The 14551-nt window shown below is 32.6% G+C and overlaps 1 pseudogene; it reads left to right on the forward strand.

Annotated features, from left to right (window-relative positions):
- The first annotated feature begins 4385 nt into the window (after positions 1-4385).
- LOC141686129 (linoleate 13S-lipoxygenase 3-1, chloroplastic-like) lies at positions 4386-13491 on the forward strand (annotated as a pseudogene).
- Positions 13492-14551: the final 1060 nt, after the last annotated feature.

Below are 14551 nucleotides of genomic sequence, written 5' to 3' on the forward strand. Positions count from 1 at the left end.
CTTACAACTGACGGATGGGGATTTTCATCATTTGACGGATAACCCTTTTTGTTATCCGACGGATGACCCTCATCATCCGTCGAGTCTACATCTGTTAGCACTCCATCCACCAAATTTGGTTCTAGTTTCTCCTTGTTCTTTTTCCAGGCTGCATCACAGAAGGACTCAATTCCTTGAACTTTGGTGATTTGAGCATGGACATCTCTAGATGTTTTCCATGCCTTAATCACCTCCTATTCACGCTCGAGCTATTTCTTCAAAATCTCTTCTTTCTTCAAGGACTCAGTTAATTCCTCCTTGGCAATCTTACACTCAATTTCTAATTTTTCAAAATCAATGAACTGAGACTCTAACACATTATTTCTCTCACTCAAAAACAAATTGTTTTCTTTGATTTTAGCATTTTCTTTAGTAAGAGACTTAAGTGTAACACACAAATGATATAACTCTATAGACATGTCATTTATAGCATCATTACATTTAGCTTTAGATAAATGTGCAAGGTTTGTAGTAATTACCTGATTACTTGAAGAACTTGTTTCTGTTTCATTAGACTTGGCCATTAGGGCTAGATTAACATAGCTAACATCTTCATCTTCATCCAGACCATCTGCTGCCCAGTTGTTTTCTTGTGTAATGAAAGCCCTTTCCTTTTATTTGAGCAGTTCAAAGTATTTTTGCTTATAATCCACAGGCTCAAACTTTTTCTTACTGGAATCTGACTTTCTACACTCACTGGCAAAGTGCCCTGCCAAGCCATATTTAAAACATTTGAATTTTGATTTATCCACCATGTTTCTATTTGGCTTGGCTGCTCCAAAGTTCTTTTTGAACTTGAGCTTGGCAAATCTTCTGGAAAGAAATGCTAAATGTTCATCAATGTCTTCTATGTCATCTTGGCTCAAAGAATCTTCACTTTCTACTGGAAGTCCCTTGCCCTTGCTTTTACAACCCTTGAAGTTAATTCAACAGCTTCCATCTTCATCTCTTTCTCTTTCTCTAACTCAGCAACTAGTGCAATGGACCCTCCTTTCTTATTTCCTCTCTCCATCCTCTCATCTTGCTCTATTTCAAGCTCATAAGTTTTCAGGATGCCATACAGTCTCTCCAAAGTAAACTTCTTATAATATTGTGAGTTTCTCAATGAGACTGCCATTGGTATCCATTCCTTTGGAAGAGATCTAAGGAATTTCAAATTGGAGTCTTTTGTCTGATAGACCCTTCCATGCAACTTTAGAGCATTTAGCAGTTTTTGAAACCTACTAAAAATGTCAGTGAGGGACTCACTTTCTTCATTATGAAAATGCTAATATTGCTGAATCAGTAGCTGCATCTTGTTTTCTCAAACTTGCTCAGTGCCATCACAGATGATCTGTATTGTATCCCAAACATCCTTGGCAGTTTTGCAGTTGATAATGTTGTCAAACATATCACCATCAACTCCATTAAACAAGATATTCATGGGCGTTTTATCCTTCCTGACTTGTTCAATGTCAGGATTAGACCATTCATGCCTTGGCTTGGGGACATATGGCTCATTTCCAGTTGCAGCTCTCATTGGTACATGAGGACTTCTTTCTATACAATCCACATAGGCCTCATCTTGAGAAAGCAAATGAAGATGCATCTTTACCTTCCAATGATGGTAATTATCTTTATCCAGAAAAGGAATCTTGACTCCAACATCCTTCTTGTTCATCTTGTTGTATTGTTTTGATCTTTAAACTCTTTGTTCTTCAAGAGCTTGCTCTGATACCAATTGTTAGTCCCTTAACAATGTAACAAGAATTACAGAAGGGGAGTTGAATGGAATTCTTGAATCTTTTTCTTGAATAAAAATGTTCTAACTCAAATATATATATAAGTGTGAATTGATTAGCAGAATGCAGAATAGTTACTTGAAATGAATCCAAACACAAGTAATTAAAAACAAGAGTCTTTAAAAACTTTCTGGTGGATTTGAATGATTCCACCAGAGATATATAATATATATCGAGAGAAATCTGTGTGCAAAAAGCTCACAGCTGCTTACAAAATGATAACAACTAAGAATAAGAGAAATGCTAAGAATGCAGCTTACAAATGTTTCTCTCTTTCTATCTGAGTTTCTTAGTTCCTTAGTTTCTATTCTATTTGCTGCTTCTTGGTTTATATATCACCAAGATTACAAAGTAATAAGACATGATAATAAAACAAAAACTATCAAGTCTAATACAATGCTACTTCATTACTCTATTCCAGCATATTTGAATATCTTCATAATAGCATGGAAATGGCAATGCTTCTTTGTTCTCGAAAACCCAGTTGAATAGGCTACCACATTCCATTTGCATACACTCGACGCATGTGACTGTGTTGTCACTGTCAACAAATATTTGAATTCTTAATCCGTCGGGTTGTTGATCATCCGTCGAATTCATTGTTGTTTATCCGTCGGGTAGCAATCAGGCACTTGACTTCATTTCATTTATGCAGAATTACAAGACATCATCTATGTACAATTAATCAACCTATTCTGCATATCTAGTTACAGTCAACATGACTTAGGTACTACTACATATTTTAAACAATGTGTATGCAGAAATGTGCTACAGACTTATTGTTACATAAGCTACTCACTCGATGGATAATAAGTCATCATCCGTCGGGACTAAAATGAGTTATCCGTCGGGATTATAATCCTTATCCGTCGAGTGCTATATTTTCACAAAGTAAAATCTACCAAGGTGTTTTGTTCATGAAATCATCAAGTACACAACATATACACAACAGACCCAGAAAAGAAAATTTTAACATTCAGGACGGACAATGAAGGAGAGTTCACATCCAGGGAATTTACCCAATACTGTAATGAAGTTGGCATTGTGCGACATTTCTCAGCTCCGTACTCACCTCAACATAATGGGGTGGTTGAAAGGCGTAACAGAACTCTGGTTGAAATGTCTCGAAGTCTTTTGAAAAAATGAAGATGCCAAACTATTTTTGGGGGGAAGCGGTTCAGCATGCTACTTATTTAATCAACAGACTACCTACCAGGGTGATGTTAGGTATAACGCCTTATGAAGCCTGGTCCGGGAAAAAGCCACATGTGGAACATTTGTGAGTTTTTGGGTGCCTAGCTTATATGAAGCTACCTTCAGTAAACTTAAGGAAACTCGACAATAGAAGCAAGGTGGTTGTTTACCTTGGCAAAGAACCGGGTGCTAAAGCTTACCGAATGTATGATCCCGAGACAAAGAAAATTTGTGTGAGACATGATGCCATTTTTGAGGAACGCAAATCATGGTTCTGGGATGAAAGAATAAATCTAAGTCAGGCGCAGAATGGTTCGTTTACTGTACCTACATACAGTAAAATTGAAGGCAAAAATCACAGTGAGAATTCACGGGGTGAAACGCCAAACACTACTAACTCGCTGTCAAGTTCAGAGTTTGAGGGTGAGGCCAATGAATTTAACTCTTCGTCGAGTTCTGAATCAGAGGATGAGCCCAGAAAGTTCAGGTCTCTTACTGAGGTATATGCAAATACAGAGCAGATTGAGCTCAAAGATGAAGAACTATATTTGATGGGAATTGATGAGCCAATAAATTATGCACAAGCAGCGAAAAGGGAGTAAATGGAAGAAGGCGATGCACATTGAGATGGATGCTGTGGAGAAAAATGCGACCTGGGAAGTAACAGAGCTACCTTAAGGTCGAAAGCCAATTGACTTGAAGTGGATTTATAAACTTAAAAGAGATACAGATGGGAATGTCATTAAACATAAGGCCAGAATCGTAGCCAAGGGATATGTGCAGAAACAAGGCATAGACTATGATGAAGTATTCACACCATTCACTCGGATTGAAATAATTCGTCTACTTTTAGCACTTGCAGTAAAGGAAAACTGGGAAGTTCATCATCTTGATATAAAAACGACGTTCTTGAACGATGAAATAAAAGAGGAAGTGTACGTGAGGCAGCCAGAAGGATTCAAAAAAAAGGGCAAAGAACATCTGGTTTATAGGTTGTTAAAAGCCTTGTACGGACTCCGACAAGCACCGAGAGATTGGTACTCGAAATTGAATGAATGTCTAAAGGAAATTGGTTTTGTGAGGTGTGCTTATGAACAAGCCTTGTATACAAGAAATTCTGGAAAGGACGTGCTGATTATTACGGTTTCTGTAGACGACCTACTCGTTATAGGATCGAGTATTGCCGAAATTAGAGAGTTCAAGAAACAGATGGCAACAAAGTTTGACATGACTGATTTGGGAAAGCTAACATATTACTTGGGATTAGAGGTTGTGAAAAGGTAAGGTTGCATTCAACTGAAGCAGTCAGGTTATACGAGAAAGGTTCTGAACAAAGCAGGGATGTTGGATTGTAATTCAACTAAGGTACCAATGCACCCTAAGGAAATTATCAACAAGGATGTGGGAGGTACTCCTATGGAACCTACAAAATTTAAGAGTCTGGTTGGTGGTTTGAGATATCTGGTCCACACTAGGCCAGATATTGCTTATTCTGTAGGCACCATTAGCAGATTCATGGAAATGCCCACAATGATGCATTTGGCAGCAGCTAAGCGTATACTTCGGTATGTGAAGGGGACAATTGATCATGGACTGGTGTACTCATAAAACAGTGATAATAAAGTGATCATTGGGTACTCGAACAGCGACCTTGCAGGACACATAGAGGACAGGAAAAGTACCGGAGGTATGATATTCTATCTAAACAATAGTTTGATTACATGGTCCTCACAGAAACAAAGGTGTGTGGCGCTTTCCTCTTATGAGGCTGAATTCATGACAGCAACTGCAGCTGCGTGCCAAGCCGTGTGGTTGAGGAAATTTCCAACTTAAATTACCAGCTATAGCATCGGTCCGATAACTCTGTTTATTGACAACAAGTCAGCCATTGATTTGGCTAAAAATACGCTATGATTTCATTCGAGAGTGTGTCAAAAATGGAGAAATTATTGTGAAGCATGTGAGATCTGAAGAACAGCATGCAGACTCCCTTACCAAGGCTCTTACTGCAGTCAAATTCGAGAACATGAGGACTCTGCTTGGAGTTAAACTTTGTGTCTAAACGAGTTTAGATTAAGGGGGTATTTGTTGGTATTTAATCTAAACTCGAGTTAGTTTATATGTTTTTGTTGTTGCTATGTTTGTTAGCTGATGTCTTGATGTCTGTATCTGATGTTAAGACTTGGTCGTGGTCTTCAGGTGCTTAGCGTCATAATAGGAGTATTGAAGAATAACGTTAGTTGTTGAATGCTTTTAGGAGTTCAGTTGGTTTAGTTCCTACTTTGTAGGACATGTTCTCTTTCTTCCTGTATTAGAGTTTTAGTTTGAATGAATAAGAAATATTTGAGTAGCTTTGGCTAAATATTTTTTTCTCTCTAGTTTTACATTCATATACATATTATATAAATATTGTACGTGATCTGATTTTGCACCATCAGTATTCGATCAAGATTTTAAAGGATTTTTAAGAATTTCAAAAGTTCAGGGGTATTCAATTTAGATTTTCAAAAATCCTTTTATTTGGATTGTAAACAATCTATTAAAATCTGAGTGTATTCAATTTAGATTTAAAAAAATATATCAAAATTTTATGGTATTAAATTTAGATTTTAAAATTTTCACTAAAATAAGATGGTATTCAAAAATCTATGAATATTGTTTTATTTGAAAAATATGTGGATTTTGATGAATTTAGTAGTATATTTTTAATCTTTTGAAATCTATTCAAAATACATGAGTTTTGAAGAATTTTTAAAAAAATTCACAAAATCATAAAAAGTCATGCAATTTTTTTATCAACTACGTCAAAATCCGCGAACATTTTAATCAACCACGTCAAAATCCACAAACATTTTTATAAACAACGATTTTTTTTTTAAAATTCATGAATTATTATCAATATTTCAAAATAATATACCTCTAAATATGTTGCTTCTGATGTTGCCGCTGTATTTAGTTTTTCTTCTTTCTACTTTACAGGGCCTCAAATGTTAAAATTCTTTTTTTAGAGATTGATTTACAAGCATGGGAAATTTATGACAGAAGTTAAAGATGTGAGTTATCACCGATCCTGTCCCATTTTTTCAAATATTACACCCAAATTCTGAGGCATAATAATCACACTAGGCCGAACGATGTTAGCCCTTCAAGAAAAAGAAAGTACCTTTGGATATGGAAGAGACTGATAATACGTCTGAATTCTCATGCTCAAAGTTCCGTGGCATAGCAGCTACATCAACGGTTTATCACAGTGACAAATATATTGTACATGATTATTCCGTACATGTTTATCATATATTCAAGTTAATTAAAGACATAATAATTAATATCGGGGAAATAGCTCAATTGGTAGAGCAAATTTTGACAAATTACAAACTTTCGGTTCTTGATAGTCAATCATTTCTTGGTGGAACAAGGTTCGAGGTTCGATTCCTCACTTCTCCATTTATTTTTTAATTTATTTTTTGACCAGACCCAGCCTCTTACTAGTTATGTAGCTTGTATGTCTATATTTTTTTTTCTGAAACTTTTCCGGACTATGTTTTGTTAGGATAAAACACACAATACACGATATTCAATCTATCAATGTGGAGTACACACAACAATATATGACGCGAAAAACCCATGTCTTAACTTATATTATTATCTACACAATTATCAATAACACAATCAATATATATAATTGGAGAACAAAGGGATAATTTTATGAGATTAAAAAGTCTCATTGAAAAGACTAAATTACCCTTGTTTTTTAATATTTATATAAAATATATGGTTTGTGGGAATCGAATTCAAGTTATTTCATTCAATTATACAACCTCTTACCACTACACCATATTGTCACATGTGCTTTTTATCATACACATAATATGTAAGTGTGCTAGATGAATATTTTATTTAACTTTAAAGATACTTACTTGAATTCCATAAAAAAAAAGATAGTTAGTTGAATATTTGTACAGTTAATTTTAAAGAATTGAATTTCAGATATAAAATTAGGCAGTACATAAATGGATTATTATCTTATTTATTAATCATTTTTTAGTTTGAAAATATATCTCATATACTTTTAACTTATTTTTTATAATAAAAAGTAATTAAAATGTACATATATAATTTTTAAAAAAATATTGAAAATATAATCGCTTATATATAAATAATCTATATTGGTATTACATATTTAGATGAGTTCGAATTATTATGAGTCAATGCATTTTAGAACTTGGCACATTGTTCAAAAAATACTCAAAATTTGACTACATGACCAGGCCAAAAAACATCGTCACAATGTACGTTTAGTAAATTTAAATTACAAGATCGGCGAGAATATCTTACCAATAATGTGAATTTTTTTAAAATCTTATGTTAATATAAATTAATGTGTTCGAGGTCTTTACAGGATCAAGTCAATTGATTATTTATATTAAAATTACTAACTTCACTGGTAACGAATTATTATTTTTGGGATTTGTCCCAATTTTAAGAATATTTGAAATTTGAAATGAGATCTCACTAGATTTTGTTAAAACAACGATGATATATTAAATCGATTTATTTTTCATTTTTCATTTAAAGAAAACTAACTTTTTAAAATGAATTCTTTTAGATCAGCAATATTCATTGATCAAGATAATATTGTACAAATATTTTGAATTATTTTAATATTTCGAATTATTCAAATAAAAGTTTATTGTAGCATTTGATTCAATGCATTTTATATTATTTAAGGAAAAAATATATATTGTTCAATAATTTGAAGAAATTAACCAGTTCAACTGATATTTATAATATTTTATCGAACTGAAAACTTTTAACTTTAGAAGAATAGTATAAATGTTATCAAATTATTATATGAAGAAATATTAAAGTCGTAATGAAAGAAACTTAAAAATAGTTTAAATAACGATATAAATACAATTTTTCTTTCAAATTATTGAAAAAAAATCATGAATATCAATAATAAGTCTTAAAAATATATAATTCATTTCTATGTTACAACTATGATTGATACCCGGTTGCGTAAAAAATAGATATGGATTGTTTGTCAGTGATAATGTGAATACCATATATAAATTATATCAATTTATTTATTACATAATTATAATTTTTGAATAATTATAAATGCATGTTATTTAAGTGATCAATTATCTCACTAGATGTTAGCAATGATTATACATGTACATAAATCAGATATTTAGCATATAAATAATTGAAAACATCATAATTTACTAAGAGATTTAACATACAATAATTTAAATGCTAACACACATACATACATATAACTTAATCTTACTTTGTTAATAGTAGTGTAAATAAAAAACTAACATTTTTCCATACATACATACGTTGAATTTCAAAAATTAATATTTTTCATTAAAATCAACTTTAATATTAACAATAATGTAAATTTTATATTATTGTATATTACGATTGCAAGTCATTCTGACTTCAGTTATGCATTTTTTATCTTTTTAAATTGAGTAAATTAATTGTAATTTAGTAGTGAACTAAGTAATAATATAGAGCAGTACATATAGTTTATTTAAATAAAATTCAAGATTTTGGTCAACTCTGTATTAAACATATATGTTAATTTGTAGTTTTTTATTTGTAAACATACTAACGGCATTCTACAGATTAAGTTTAATCGTTTCGTTTTAAACGTACACTTACTACCCTGTTTATATTCATTCATTAAATATAAAATAACGGGTAAGAAAAATATAATATGATAATAGTTAAGGGATATTCACTACTAAAAGTGAGGAAACATTCGAAGCTCCTAATGTTATAGAGGAGGACATGGAGTTTGTTGGAGAGAAACTTTATCTCCATTTCTTCAAAATTTGACTGAAAATCCTATATAAGGATATTGTTGGAGTTGCTTTACAAACATTATAATTGCATGATGCATAAAAAAAACTCTAGAAAATGATCCGTGACTCGCACGGGTTATTATTCTAGTATTCAATTATCTCTCAAACAATACCTAAGACGCCTACATCTTTATGCATACCTATCAAATATAATATAATTATGTGTATATATCCATCACAAAACTTAACCACCAAGACATACCTAATATGATTATAATAATAATTATCTAATTATACAATTATTACCCAAACTCAATATGATAATAATTATCTACTCATACATTTATTACCCGATCCAATTATGTTTTGTATCACCAAACTCATACAACCTATTGGGTTTAAACCCAACAATCCTCCCTTTCAACCCAATACTCTGGATTATGTTGAACGGTAACCATCAAAACTGCAACGCCGATTCGTCGATGCCACCCCTCGAACAAGAATCCCTTCATCTTGTTCTTCCAACTTTTTGAGAATCACTAAAACCCGTATAGTGACCTCCAAACTACCTCCAACCTACCATTCTTCATCATAACAACATGTTCATCCACAAAATCCCGTTCATTAACCACGAATGCCTCCTTTCATCATTGAATCACTTGATTCTTGCTTTCACGATCCCTCGGCCTCTTGAAGAAGAACAACAACATTATCCAAAAAATTTCACCTAGTTGATCAACCATCAAACCACTGAAACTGTTGCAATGATCCCTTCCATATTGAATCCGAACGAATTGATCCATGATGCAAGTCAACCGTCATACCGCACGTAACTTTGCATCTTCCCACGTTAGTAGGCTTTTCGTCATCAAATCCATCATCGTACTACACCATACAAATTGTATCTCAAACTTTTCTCCAACACAATTCACCACAACCCTCGGCTCTTGATACCACTTGTTAAGAGGAAACACATACATATATATGAGATTCAATCTACTAATGTGAAGTACGAAGACAACAATATATGAAGCGAAAAACTCACGTCTCAACTTGTGTTATTAATTCAAACAATTATTAATATTAACATCAATTCATAACACCTCAATGGTGTCCCAAACTTATCCTTGAGCCAGCCAATTCCCAAACATCTCTCAAACGATACATAAGATGGGTACATCTGTTATGTATACCTATCATACATAATATGACTATGTATATATATAGTCATCACAAAACTTAATCACCAAGACATACATAATCTGATTATAATAATAATTGTCTAAACATATAATTATTACCCAATCTCATTATGATAATAATTGTCTGCCCATACAATTATTATCCAACATGTGCTATGTAGAATGTAAGCAATGGAGAGTACTCGGGATGAAATATATATGCTTTTGGAGGTTAAATATCAAAAGTATGACTGGATATTTTTTGTAAAGTGAACGATTTCTTCATACGAATTCCACTATCTGAATACAAATCCATCTCTGTCTTTCTTCGCAACCAATGTTTCATGTCTTTAAATGAATGAGTTATACTTTTCACCCCGAAGGTTAGATATTTAATTGGCTATCCTAACAACCACTAAATAATTTACAAAATAGTAAGAGACCCGAACATTGTAATATGTAGGTTGTGTGGTCCTTCATCCTTAAAAGTTCTTTTTTATCATCCAGTATATTGTATTCACATGAAAGATTTTTCTTTTCTCAGAGTTTCTTTATGTTGAGATTCTTGAATTTGTAATCTTCATTTTTGTATACTCTTAATTTCATTTTACGTCGGAATTATAGTTAGATCAGAAGATTCAAAGGCCAACAAGTCGCCAACCATTTATAGAAAATGCAATATCAAGCAAAAATAGGCAAGACAATCACCTTGTGCTCAACAATGTTAGTCCTCGGTTACATATCAACATTAGTACAGTCATGTAAGTTGTCACAAATTCTTAACGAACATATTTGATTATTCCTTGTAATCCATGTTTGTCATATATTCAATTCAATTAAAATATACAAATTATCATTTGGGAAGTAACTCAATTGGTAGAGCATCTATTAACGAGAAACAAATTCCATATTTTATTTTGTTGTCAATTGTTTCAAGTGGGAAAAAAGTTCGAGGCTCCATTCTTCGCTTCTGCACATTTTTCCTGATTTTCTTACTTGTTTTTTAAGTTTTATTTGAACGAATATGACTTTTCATATTTTTTCTTTGCAAAAAAAAATAATTTTGCAACTTACTGCAACCAGATACAACCTCAAATGCAAATCAAAAAAATTACAATAATTTTTCAGAGAATTTACATATGTAGTTGCTTTTGGTTGCAAACCATATTTTTCCAATTATTTTCAAAAGATTGTAAAATCGTAAATTAAAGAAAGTAGTAATTTTGGTAATTTCTCCTTTTCATTTAGTTTTTAATGCATTTCTATAACATTTTTAAGATTTCAATGTTCGATTATCTAACTAAGCCAAGGTCCGAGATTCATTTTTCATCTAACACCTTTTATTTTATTTTTTAGTAATGTTCCAGTATTTAACTAAAACAAGGTTCAAAATTTGTTTTTTAATGACCCCTTTTATTATTATGTTTGGTGCATTTTTTTCATTTTTTTAATCCAGTTTGACGTGGAAGGTTAGAGCATCTCTAAATGCTGCATTCCCCCTAAACTAAAAAGTAAAATGTGGAATTTAATTTTACACCAGGCTTTTATTTTTTCTCATCTCTGACTCTTCTCTTCCCCTTCTCTGGAATTTAGATAATTTTTTAAGATAGGATATGTGAGGTCAATATCTAATTTTTTTTAAAAAGCTCTACAAATGGACATGTCATTCTCATATCATTAATTATATGCATTTTAAACATATTTTCGATCGTTTAAAGTAGATTACCATCAAAGTATATTAGCAATTACTTCAAACAAAACCATTTCATATTTATCAGTTATATTATCTTTTGTTTGAAACACAATCTGTTTGACTTTGTCTATAAATACAACTCGAGTATTTCAGATTTGGACTAATGCTTTCACGTCTATTTCTCTTCATCTGAAACACTCTCTTGTTCATTATTCTCTAAATACAAATCCAGTTGAACAAGATATAATTTGAGTTGTAATCAATTTGTTTATTCTTGTACTCGTGTATTCATATCAACTTTGTGCCGATTTGTGGTAAGGCTTGATTTCAAAGTATAGCAAGGTAGCTAGAAGACTCAAGAATAGCAATTGGCTAGGTAGCAAGGTTAGCTTGGGAAAGGGTTTCTTTCAAGTGCTATATTTTTAATCAAGGAAAAGACTATAAGTTCTGAAGATAATCTGTTAGAGTATTTGAAAATGGATAAACTTAGTTAAAGATAATTATTTGAAAAATTCAAACTAAGTTTAAGATAAGGTTTGTTGGAGAAGAGGTCTAAATTCAGTCAAACTAAGATGTACATTAAACCTTAAACCTTAACTGGAAACCGCAATCTTGTTTTTTGAATAGTTGAATTTTGATCATCATCAGAAACTTTGCAAACTAACACCTACCTCTGCAAAGGGGCTATCTTCAGTTGCACTTGAAGCTAACATTTCTTGATCAGATTGCGACGCGTACCATATTTTTCCTGACTTCAGTAGGCACTCTTAAGCCTATAGCCATTGAGCTTAGCCTCCCTGCAAATGGACCTGATTCAGAATCAAAGCATGTGATTACACCTCCAGTTGATGCCACTAGCAACTGGATGTGGCAGCTTGCAAAAGCCCATGTTTGCTCCAATGATGCTGGAGTTCATCAACTTGCCAACCATTGGTAAGCAATATTACAATGCATGGTCTATTATATGAGTGGGATTTCACAAATGTGAATGGTTTTGCTAAATCTATCTTTTATCATGAAGGTTGCTTACACATGCGTGCATTGAGCCCTTTATACTGTCTGCACATAGGTAATTAAGCGCAATGCACCCCATATATAAGCTGCTAGAACCACACATGAGATACACTCTTGTTATAAATGTTATAGCTCGCCAGACTCTTATTAGTGCTGATGGTGTTATCGAGTCTTGTTTCACTCCTGGGCTTTACTGCATGGAGATCAGTGCCTCTGCCTATAAGAATTGGCGCTTTGATTTAGAGGGTCTTCCTGCTGATTTAATCAGAAGGTAACTCCTTTAGACAGCTATATCATGCCTACATTATGAGTTTATCACAAATCACGATTGATTGGCTTCTAAATGGAAACTTGCACATATAATTAATTTGACGGTTAACAAAGCTCACTAATCAAGTTTCCAATAGTTAAAAGTTTATGCAATTTTTTTATTTATTGAAAGTGTGGTAGCTTACGAGAAAATCCTTCACTGCAGGGGAATGGCAGAACCAGACCCAACAAAACCACATGGTTTAAAACTCCTTATTGAGGACTACCCATATGCTGCTAATGGGCTTCTAATCTGGGATGCCATTGAGAGCTGGGTAAGTACATACGTGAAACTTTACTACACAGAATCGAGTATAATCTGCAACGACAAAGAGCTCCAAGCCTGGTACACTGAATCCATAAATGTCGGCCATGTTGATTTGCGCCATGAAAGCTGGTGGCCCAAATTAGCCACCCCTGAAGATCTCACTTCAGTTCTTACCACCCTCATCTGGCTTGCTTAGTTTTCCTTCTTTCTACTTTAAAGGGCCTCAAATGTTAAAATTCTTTTTTTAGAGATTGATTTACAGGCATGGGAAATTTATGACAGAAGTTAAAGATGAGTTTTCACCGATCCTGTCCCATTTTTTCAAATATTACACCCAAATTCTGAGGCATGAAAATCACTCTGGGCCGAATGATGTTAGCCCTCAAGAAAAAGAAAGTACCTTTGGATATGGCAGAGACTGATAATACGTCTGAATTCTCATGCTCAAAGTTCCGTGGCATAGCAACTGCATCATTAGTTTATCACAGTGATGAATATATTGTACATGATTATTCTGTACATGTTTATCATATATTCAAGTTAATTAAAAACATAATAATTAATATCAGGGAAGTAGCTCAACTGGTAGAGCAAATTTTGACAAATTACAAACTTTCGGTTCTTGATAGTCAATCATTTCTTGCTGAAACAAGGTTCGAGGTTCGATTCCTCGCTTCTCCATTTATTTTTTAATTTATTTTTTGACCAGACCCAGCCTCTTACTAGTTATGTAGCTTATATGTCTATATTTTTTTTACTGAAACTTTTCCGGACTATGTTTTGTTAGGATAAAACACACAATACACGAGATTCAATCTATCAATGTGGAGTACACACAACAATATATGACGCGAAAAACCCACGTCTTAACTTATATTATTAATCTAAACAATTATCAATAACACAATCAATACATAACACCTCAATGGTGTCCCAAATTGATACATGGGCCAACAAATCTCTTATATATACTATAATATTAAAAGCGAAATATGGTTTCGTTTGGTCGGTTGGTTAACACCTTCCTAAAAAGTATGTTAACAACTTCCAAAATAAAGTTTAAACAAATATTATTTTTATTAAAAATATTAAATCATGTATATAATATAACTACAAACTCTATAAATTATTATTCAACTGAATTTCTAATTGCACTCAACTTCTTTCTTACCTCTTTTTAAGAAATCAAATACTTTCAAAATTAATTTTAGTAATTCAAATTACAATATAACAAAATAATTAATAAATCAAGAAAT

Source organism: Apium graveolens, chromosome 9 (assembly GCF_009905375.1).
Source record: "Apium graveolens cultivar Ventura chromosome 9, ASM990537v1, whole genome shotgun sequence".
NCBI classification, from domain to species: Eukaryota; Viridiplantae; Streptophyta; class Magnoliopsida; order Apiales; family Apiaceae; genus Apium; species Apium graveolens.